Source organism: Lactuca virosa, chromosome 4 (assembly GCF_052849685.1).
Source record: "Lactuca virosa cultivar CGN04683 chromosome 4, Lactuca_virosa_CGN04683_v6, whole genome shotgun sequence".
Classification (NCBI taxonomy): domain Eukaryota; kingdom Viridiplantae; phylum Streptophyta; class Magnoliopsida; order Asterales; family Asteraceae; genus Lactuca; species Lactuca virosa.
This window is the reverse complement of record NC_136429.1, coordinates 185,976,416-185,988,185: the sequence shown is the minus strand read 5'-3', so window position 1 is coordinate 185,988,185 and position 11,770 is coordinate 185,976,416.

Below are 11,770 nucleotides of genomic sequence, written 5' to 3'. Positions count from 1 at the left end.
GTTCAACTCATGAAGGTGCAATGGCAGCACCGCAAGGCTTCCGAGTGTACTTGGGAGCCCGAAGAGGAGATGAGGGAGCACTACCCATAGTTGTTTCCCGGCGCAACAGACTTTGAGGACGAAGTCTAAGACAAGTGGGGAAGAATTGTAACACGTGGTTCCTGGTACGCATTAATTATTAAATCTCTCATTTTTACAAGGCAACTTGACAAGTTGGTACCCCCAAACTAGTCGAGTAGAGACTAGAAGGGACGCGGGTTTTAAGCAATCTACTCGACGAGTTGGGACCCTCAACTCGGCGAGTAGGTCTGCCAGAATGAAACCCTAATTTCGGGATTTTGCACCTTATTTAAGCATCTTAATCCCCACCTTATGGCCTCATTTCCAGCCTCCAAGTCCTAAAGCGTAATCCATGAAACCCTATAGCATTTTGTGAGTATGTGATCCATTCTTGAGTAACCTTTATGTGTTATTGAAGCTTGAAGAAGAAGAAGGAGCTAGAAGGTTCAAGGAGAAGATAGTAGATCTAGAGACTTCCTTCCATCCTTTTAATTTTCTTGTAATCAAGTTTCTAGCTGGGCTATTAGTTCATTAGATCCTCTTACTTCCATTTTATGAGGGTTTTGGTTCAAGAATCTTGATCTTTTGGATTTGGACGTCCCAAGTGATGGGTTTTGAGCATTCTAACACTCCTAAGGTGTACATGCAACCCTAGAAACCTTGGATCTATGTTTTACTTTAGTTGCTTGGATTCCTTGAGAACCTTGTGAGCCTAGCACCTCAAGTGTGATGCCTCAAATGTCTCACACAACACCAAATACACTTGGAATAACCTTGAGAGAAATAGAACACTTCTAAAATCGGCTATGCCCTCTTGTTCTCACACTAGTGCCGATTTTGGTTGCTCACATATTCCTTTTATAGTGTGTCATATGTAGGGTTACACCATGTAAACCCTAACTTGACATGGCTCTTCATTTCCATGATCCATGGGTTCAAAGACACCATGGAGCATCCTATGGGTTTTAGCCCAACTTGATAATCCATGGAGCATTAGCCCACTATACAAGTATGGGTGATTTACACAATCAACCCACATATTTAATTAGTCTTCTTTTGATCACTTAATTAATTTCAAATTAATTCTTGATCAATACTAATTAACTAATATTATTAATATATTAGAACTCATAATATATTAATAAACCTTAAGTGTTATTTCTCTCATTTTAGTCTATCCAAATGCATGATGCCATGCAACCCAAATGGACCATGCCAACCGGGTCAAGTACATCCCAGAAATAGTTATGAACTTAGACACCTAATCCAACAGTCTCCCACTTGTATAAGTCTAATAACTATATCTGCAAGAATAACTTCAGGAACCGATCAACAATCTTAGCTCTTTGAAGGTCTCGCGGAACTGAGATGATGATGATACTCCATTTAAGATAAGCGATCATATAATCCTCTGTTCTAGATATCAGCCGGACAAATACATGGAACAATGTCTTACTTATTTTCCAGCAGTTTGTTTCCCGATTTCCGATTTGTTTGACATAGAACTTATTTGAACACATCAACTTAGTTCTGACTGGGCCCGGTACATGGGTCAACACAAAATCATCGAGGGGCCCAGATATCGCTTCTAATCCAAGAAGGAACAGATAAACTTCGACTCATATGCTTGTTTTACTACTTGTTGAATCATACACAAATGCACGTTTCATAACATCGAGTTACCAATGCATTTACGTACAATCAATGTATAACCAACTCATAGGCAACAAGTCATATCTCTAGGTTTGAAGACTTATATGATATTACCATCTCATGATCACTCGAGATAAATTCCATGAAGTGATACCAGTGAGCGTGGGTTGAATCTAATACTCAGAACTTATGAGCACTCATGAATGTTGCAGCAATCGTTGTTATGTCCCATACCTTGGACATCTACAATCCAACTTCATGACAATCTTGATTCATATCTACTTCCAACATATGACCGACTGTGGATGGTTTGAATAACTTAGTCATTCAGGAAGAGCGACTTAGTTATTCTGGAAGTCAAAACATGCAAAGTGAAACACAAGAATAATCAAATCCAATATGGTCTCAGAACTTATGAATATAAATAAAACATCTTTTATTTATCACCATATTGATTACCTATCATTCATTGCATACTGTTTCAAACTATCAACTTTATACTTGAATTTAAAAACAATAGTTGTCCCATGCTCCAAGCATGTACACTATGTTTTTCTAAACACTAGTCATGACATACACCAAGTATGCACACTATGTTTTTCCAAACATTAGTTATGCCATACAACAAGTATGCACACTAATTTTGTCTATGATATTTACTCTGTGAACTAGACCGATTGAACATAATTCCAATGATACTCATTTCACAATCCCAAATCCTTACCGCAAATGCAAGAATTCCAAATTCCTGCCATTTACCTAAATCTGTTAGATTCTAAACTTATATGCATTGGTCCTCTTGTAATGATTATGAACAAAGTCACAAAGACTTGTCAACAGACATTACAGAGTGTTCCAATGGAGATTAACTCCGTGGAACAGAAGTCTCATATTCAAAGTTCATTGCCTTTGAACATTCTTCTTGCATTAAGTTTCCTAATCTTACACAGATTTAATGAATAACTTCCACCTATGGGAATATTTCCATATTCCCCTTTTGACTATTACTCCTGAACAAGAGTTTCCTCTTTCCAGAATATGTCAATATGGTCCTTCCAAAATTAACACTATACTTCCAACTGTCCCTGAACAACCAATCTTTGGTAAACCTCAGATTGTCCTCAACAATTTCTTAATCAAATTAGTCATATCCAGTTCTTAGTAATTTTTCCCTCTTAATTCACTAGGCATTTGGAAAAATTTAGAACAGGTGAATACTATAGCACATGCAATAGATCCTATATCCGAAGCATATGGGACACGATTCATAAAGACATGATACTAGACCTGTCTTTTGCTATAATATTTCTATTTCTATTTGCCAAGTTCTCATAATTCAGATTATGAAAAGGGATGCCATAATCATAATCGAATTTTAGAACGCAAATAATGGACCCATATATAGAATTTCTTTATGTTGAGCCATTCCAACATAAAATTCATATATATATATATATATATATATATATATATATATATATATATATATCCTTGACTAAAGATGATTAAAACCTCTATCTAAGCTTTTAGAATTGAAATGAAGTATAGTTTCCTCTCCCTTAATTATAGCAAAACAACTTTTTCCCAATTGAAACCCTTTGTTTTTCTATAATTAACATTGCTAACTTGCAACACTTATTATAATTATCATGCTCCCACTTGCATGATGATTATTAGCATAACACTTATGCTCCCACTAGTTTTGACATGTACTCAGGAATCAACTGGACTTCTAGAAGTCAATACTTTATTGACCTTCTTACCAAAGTTCATATTTCTGACACAAGATGCTTTGATAAAACTTTATTAAAATCATACACCTTTCCTTAGATAGCACACATGTGTGTCTAAACAATTTCAGAACTATGAAAATGGATGCCGTAATCATAGTCTCAATTATTTAGACCTTTGCCATTTCTCACAAGTCCATGTTAGTGTGTCGGTTAACCACACACGCTCCACTAACGACTTTGAGAATGCAAATATCACAATTGTTATCTACTTAAAATCTACTTAGTGAAAGTGTTTCCTCACCATCATTTTCATGAATCGGAGAGAAACCTTATGACACTTAGATTTTATGGTGTATGTGTTCCTATCCATGTGAATTTGTCAAAACCATAATCACAAGACAAGGTTAGTGATAAATCCAAACTCTTATGGATTGAACTTGTGCAGTCTTAACTTCTTGCCACCTGGCAGCACAAGGGCCTGCCATTGCTTCCAAGTTGTTATGCAACCAATTGAGAACTCTCAGAACTCATATGCAAAGCCAACTTTAACTGGAATGGGCACAAAAATAGGAATATGTCAACACGATAGGTTATAAACCTCAAGTTGTGTGCTAGTGATAAACTATAGGTTTTTCTTCTTGATTAGATCTAGAAGCTTTTTCAAGATCTTTAAGACTCTCACTGTCCTCTTGACATATAAGACTCACTTGCCAAATATTCAAGAGATATTGCGGATTCTTTAAACACTTCACACAATTGGCCTTAGTTGGTCTTTGTTTTATCCAAAACATCACAACTTACCAATTTCAAATGTACAAGAGTAGGACACATTTTACTCTTACATTTGACAAGTGTTATAAACCTTTCTTTAAGATATGTCACTCAAGTTACAATCTTGGAGTATGACTCTAAGATTTGTTTTGGAACAAAGTATGACTCATCTTCTTGATTTAACCACTTCAACAATTCATGATTCCTCTTCTTAGCCATAAGAATGCACTAAGATGTCCTTAGAGGACCAATTGTGATATGGTTTCTTAATCATTAAGATGATCACAAAACATGATACTAAAGTACTCTCCCATCTTTTCAGATTTGAGAAAATTTTATCTTTCTGCCTAATTTGATTCTTCTCATTCGTCCTGCAAAACATTGAAAACTTTCCCAATGTTTCAGAATTATACTTAAACTGGTAAGTATAACCATATTTACTAAAATTTAGTAAATCATGACGAATAGTCTTATCGATCTTTTGTAGTGGACTTGACCAGTGCACAAGAATGTGTACTCGATCCCTTAGTCCTTCACTTGACTCACATATAAATGTGAACAAGGAATTAGTCTTAATTTTCCAAATATGAAAATTCTCATTCATCATACTATACAACTTGTATGATTCCAAGTTTCTATCCAACTGAAAACTTGGGTGATGAGAATCTTTCCTTATTTGGTAAATTTAGACACTACCACAAATGAAAGAATCAAATTCATATTTCCATTATTGCTAGAAATATACAAACATCAATTTTCCATAAGTGCCATTGTAAGGACATATAAAATAAAACAAAATTTTATTTATTTATCAAATGCGGAAAAACATTCCTTACAAAGCAACTTTAAATGGAAACTATGCTATTACATATTTCCTAGCAATCTATCATAACTCTCTAAGTAGTAGCTCAAGAATCCGATCTTCGAACCATGCGATTGAAATCCATCTTCGCGATCAGATTCAACATACTTTTTCTCTAAGTTCCCTTCCCTTTGCTTGATCCTACCATACATTAAAAATGTATTAAGAATCTTCAAATAGGAACTTAAGAGAGTTAGATAGTGTACTTACCTGAAGCAGAGTCAAGCTTTTTGACTAGACCTTCTCTCATATCTTTCAGGTAGTTAAGGCAGCTTCGCAACCAATGCCCCTTCCTTTGGCAACAGAAACATATGGACCCTTTGGGAATGGTGCACTGGACTATCTCAGACTTCCCTTTCTTTTTACCATTTGGTCAACCGAGTTGACTATGGCCGATCCCTTTCCATTGGGAAGAGAAAGCTTTTCTGGATATCCAATGTTACCAATTGTCAATGTCCATTGAAGTCTGGGAAGTTGATCTTCTTAATCAAATTTGCTCTACCAATGCTCCAAATCATTGCTGATTGAGCAGCACCAAGCAAATAGATAAGATCGTTAAGGGTCATGTCATAGTCTTCTACATAGTAGTCCCAAAAGGACACTCACTATGAGACTTAGAAAGTGATTGAACAACCAACTTTCTCAAGACTTTGACACCCAACTCTCCCGGCTTGTCAATATGTGACTTCATCTCCAAGATGTGATCACACATAGACCTTGTTTGCCAATAGGGCTTGAGTGATCTTGAACTTGTGGGTTAGGGAGAATTATTGGAGGAGGTGGAGGGAGTGAAGAATGATTTTCGAGACATCATCTTCATTAGGAAAGCTTGTTCCAAGAGTTTTGGGAAGATCATAATTGTCTGAACCAGACATCTTTTGGGAGATATTCAAGATAGTTGATTTAAAGTCCTTAATATAACACCCAATATGAAATATTAAGGCTAGGACCCAACACAATATTTTATAACTTGGAAGAGGGATGCCGTAATCCAAGCTATAAAATATTTGAAGGTAGGTGAATGACGATTCACCAATTTCCACCATGAAAAACGAAATAAATTATTAGGTTTTAATTGGATTTGAAACTCCTAGATCTTTTGAGATTCATTGAAATTTCAATGGCATGTTTCAATCTCGAGTGTGCCCTTCAGATTTTGTGACTGGGATGCCGAGGATCACAAAACAAGGTGTGAAGTAACCATGCAAATTACTTGGTACCCTTAATGTTTACCCCTCCATCGATGTGCCGGTTAACCACACGCGCTCCATCGATACTACGATAAACATTAAGTTACCCTTTTCCTACCTTGTTAAGTCCAGCTAGTGTGCCGATTAACCACACGCGCTCCACTAACCGACTTAAGCAAAGTGCAAAGTGTAATTTCATGGGTTAGCACCTTATTCACATTTTTCCTAAAGTAACTAAGATTGAGAATTTATAAAAACATTTAGTTACTTTATGATCATCATACTTTTAATGAAGATTTAAAGTCCTTGTCTTACCCGTTCGGCTAACGACCCTCCACCGAACAAGGAAGCGGTGGGTGAGAGTGGACACCCATTAAACTGCCATTTTATAGGCAGCAACCTTATACCCCCCCCCTTATAGACCGGCTTCATGAATGAGGCCTAATAACGGTAAAACGACTTGTTCTTATACATATATAATTATTATTAACTTATAATATTATAAAGTATAAGGGTTGAATTTTAACTTTTAAAATTCTAGGGGTTGGAACTAAAGTTTTTAAAGAGACTTTACATGTTCCAAAACTTGAGGGCAAGTTTTGTAACTTTCAAAACTTTTCATCTTTCATAACTTATGAGTTAAATGGTTTATTAAAATGAGAGACTTTTCATTTTATGTAACCTATGTGTTTCTTTAATGGACTTTAAAAGAATGACTTTTGGTAATCCATAACTTGAGGACAAATTATGGATTCCATTAAAACACATAATGATCAAGAATTAAACTAACAAGCAAGTTACAAATAATTCCTATGATCTTCTAAACTCATAAGTTCATGAACATGCATATTAACAATTTCAAGAATCATAAAATTAACCATATAAAACTTGAAATTTTGATAATAGCTATTGAAAATGGATTAGCATAACCATTACACCATCTAAAACAAGTTTTATAAGACCAAAACAGTTTAGGGTAATGTTTCTAGTCCATTTCCAGCAGCAAAAGTCGAAAAACTGCATTCTGGGGCTCCTACTCGTCGAGTGTATGAACCTACTCGACGAGTAGGATGAGTTTACTCATGGACTCATTGAGTCCCCCCATGGACTCGGCGAGTTCATGCTGCAGAGTGCAAAAAAAACTGAGTTTTTTTTCACAATTTTGCATCAAGTATCAAACAAACAAGCCTAGCCTCTGATGCCACTGTTGGGTTTTGAGCATTCTAATACTCCTAAGGTGTACATGAAACCCTAGAAACCTTGGTTCTATGTTTTACTTTAGTTGCTTTGATTCCTTGAGAACCTTGTGAGCCTAGCACCTCAAGTGTGATGCCTCAAATGTCTCACACAACACCAAATACACTTGAAATAACCTTGAGAGAAATAGAACACTTCTATAATCGGCTATGCCCTCTTGTTCTCACACTAGTGCCGATTTTGGTTGTTCACATATTCCTTTTATAGTGTGTCATAGGTAGGGTTACACCATGTAAACCCTAACTTGACATAGCTCTTCATTTCCATGATCCATGGGTTCAAAGACACCATGGAGCATCCTATGGGTTTTAGCCCAACTTGATAATCCATGGAGCATTAGCCCACTATACAAGTATGGGTGATTTACACAATCAACCCACATATTTAATTAGTCTTCTTTTGATCACTTAATTAATTTCAAATTAATTCTTGAGCAATACTAATTAAATAATATTATTAATATATTAGAACTTATAATATATTAATAAACCTTAAGTGTTATTTCTCTCATTTTAGTCTATCCAAATGCATGATGCCATGCAACCCAAATGGACCATGCCAACCGGGTCAAGTACATCCCAGAAATAGTTATGAACTTAGACACCTAATCCAACACCAAGTGGCTTACCTTTCAGATCTGGGATCTAGAAGGGGTTTCATGGCATAAAGGTGCAAACTTTGTGACCATGGAAGCCCCATGCAAGCTTAAAGACGTTAGTATGGCCTTTTAAGCCCCAAAAAGGCCATGCATTGAAGTAAAGTCCGAGACTTTACGTATTCATTTGGTGTCTTGGACCTAGATCTCGATTTTCATGCTTTGGGTTGGAGTAATAAGGCTTTTGGACAAAGATCTATGTCTTAAGGAACTAGGGTTTTAGCTAAACCCACTAAGTAGGATTATTGGCAGGTAAAGTTGGAAACATTACCCTTAAAAAGGCATTTCCAGTGTGTAGATGAAGTATGGACTTTGGATCTGGAGAGTAGAGGCATAATCTGTTAAGATGGCCCTAACAGACAGAGGAACTCGTCGAGTCCATAGAAGAACTCGACGAGTTAGTCGTGTTGCCTCGTTTCAGCTCAAGGTAGAACTCGACGAGTTGATTCGCCAAATCACGACTATAAGCTACCGGGGAACTCGGCGAGTCAGGATGGTGACTTGGCAATTTGGATCGCGATTTCAGGACCTTTGAGTTATAGAACTCGACGAGTTGATAGATCAACTCGGCGAGTTGGGTCAGCTTAGAATGTTGAATTTGACCATAATGTTGACTTTGACCAGGGGTAAAATGGTCATTTTACCCTTAGAAGGATTCTCAGGTTCTCACTAAGTAATTAATGTAAATGATAGTCGGGGAAGTCGTTGGAGCAGCAGTTGGAGATTCCTCACACGAGATTTCATCAGTCATCTTGAGAGGTGAGTTGCCTTAAGTAGGAACGGGTCTAAGGCACCAATACCGTCCCGTGTAGAGTAGCTAAGTGTGAGTTGGGCCCGTATCTTATAACCATTATGTTAGTAGCTAAGTATGGGTTGGGCCCGTACCTTAGACTTTTTTATGATTAGTAGCTAAGTGTGGGCAGGGCCCGTATCTTAGTATTACCTGAGTATGTTTATGAACTGGTAGATTATGATATACTTGTTGTCTGCGTGATATTGTTATGTATGTTTAGTTAGCGGAGTGTGGGCGGGGGACCGTATCTCCCGGATAGCAGAGTGTGGGCGAGGCCCGTATCTCTTATTTAGCAGAGTGTGGGCGAGGCCCATATCTCTGAGATAGCTGAGTGTGGGCGAGGTCTGTATCTCATAGTTAGTCGAGTGTGGGTGGGAGCCCGTATCTCCTTGAGTGTGGGTGAGGCTCGTATCTCCTAGTTGCATGTTATATGCTATGTGTATGGTATGGGGTAGTTTGGGGAGACTCACTAAGCTTCGTGCTTACAGTTTTCAGTTTTGATTTCAGGTACTTCCGGTAGCAAAAGAAAGAGCTCGGGATGATTGCAGTGCACACACTATTATTCAACCTAGGATATTTAGACTCTGATATTTTAAGACATGATTTTGATACAGTACTTGTTATGATGATTTGAGATACATAACCTTTGATCTTTATTGTGATGATGATGAATTATGATTTTTTTAAATGACTTTTAAAGCGAAAATTTTGGACCGTATTTTTGGGATGTTTCATTAGTTCAAAAGTAATTTTCATAAATATCTCAATATTTTTGTTATTGGTTAAAAATAACATAATATTTAAAAAAAATCCTAATATTTTGACCGAATTAAAAAAAAGACAGGATACTGGTTAAATCTGCGAAACCAGCAAAAAAACGTTATTCTAATGTTTTAGCCAGTTACTAGTTTTTTTGTAAACAAAATTTAATTTAGGATTACACCGTAAGCTAACATGAAATATTAATATTTTACCGGAGATTTCTCATTGCTAAATAATGATTAAAAAAATACATGTTGTGGAATGTTTGGAAAAAATGTCAGCTTAAACACGGCATTTTATATGCAAATTGTATATGATATTAGTGGCAACAATGATTTCAGTTAATTTTGATATTGGATAGAGAGTATGAATATACACGATTTTATATATGGGTTAGTTTTCAAGTACAACACATTACATTACATTACATCAAGGGGTTAGAGAGTCATGAAACTAAACTGAAAAAATGGAGGTGACAAATCATATAGCCGAAGGAAAAACCTTCGGTAGAATGATACATCTTCCATTTGGTATCGGTACACGTGTGTCTCTGTCACACCTATTTTTACTTGTAACAGTTAATAAATATAAGCCTTTGTTTCTAAAAATAAAAGTGAAAATGTATTGTTTTTTTAGCCAAAGTGTCTTTGTAACACCTATTTTCACTTATAACAGTTAATAAATATAAGCATTTGTTTCTAAAAATAAAAGTGAAAATATATTGCCTTTTAGCCAAAGTGCTCAACATGAAAGTTTTATTAGTCGTCGATATGAACGCGTGAATATAAAGAACGTCGAAAACGGAGTTTTATATCATCGTAAAAATCAAGGTAAATTTTTTATTTTTCAAAACCATACCCAAAACCATAATTGTTTACAAACATAGTTTCCAATAGTCAAAATCCCAAATCAGGGTTTCCTAAAATCCAATATCAAAAAATCCGAAGGATATGCACGATTAAGCATTCGCTTTGCCCCTATCCTCTGAAGTACCTATAACCATAACCAAGAAACTGTAAGCCAAAGCTTAATGAGTTCCCTTAAAGTACCACACACAACCAAACGGATAACATCATGCATAATATGATCCTTCATCCAGACTAGACCGCCTCGCAGGGCCTACAACCTATTTGGACCACTCTTTGGGCCTTCGACCTGACTAGACCGACTCTCGGGCCTTCAATCTATTCGGACCACCCTGGGTTTCTTGGCCTTCAGCACAAAGCCCGACCACCTCAACCTAACAAACCATAACATGTCGACATATACAATAACAATCAATAACCAACAAGTACAGGTAATCATACAGATTTACCAATCTAACGCATACTTAGTGAACACAGGTAATCATATAGACCTACCAGTCTAACGCATACTCAGTGAGCACATGTAATCATACAGATCTACCAGTTTAATACAGAACCAACATAACATCAATTCAATATACCATGATACATAATCCTATGGGCCGGCATTGGTGCCTTCGACCCACAAGTATAGTGTAACACCCGGTTCTCGGTATCTATTCTTTATTATAAGTTTTTCTATTTTTCTCTGGGACTCGACGAGATGGAGGCCCAAATCGTCGAGTAGATGCGAAGGATTGAACGCGGGTGGAAGAGTCTACTCACCGAGTCGGAAGCCCCGACTCGACGAGTAGACATGTCTGGATGAAACCCTAAATTTGAGGGTTTGCACGCTATCTAAACACATTAAGTGGCCTCCACTCCAGCCTCCATCACCCTTAGACCCCATTCTCGAAACCCTAATCAGTTGTGAGTGTTCTTGAGCTACTTTGGTGCCATTTTTGTGATTTGAAGCTTGGAGAAGGAAGGAAAGGCTTAGAGGTTCAAGAAGAAGGCAGTAGATCCAGAGTCTTGGCTACATTTCCAGCTTGTCTGAGGTAAAAAGCTTCAACCTTGACTTCCCATTTGTTAGATCTTCTTTAGGGCTTGAATCTTGTCATTTTTAGGGCATTTCTAAGTTACATTCGGGTGTAGATTGTATAGGAGAGTGATGACTTCAGATCTTGGA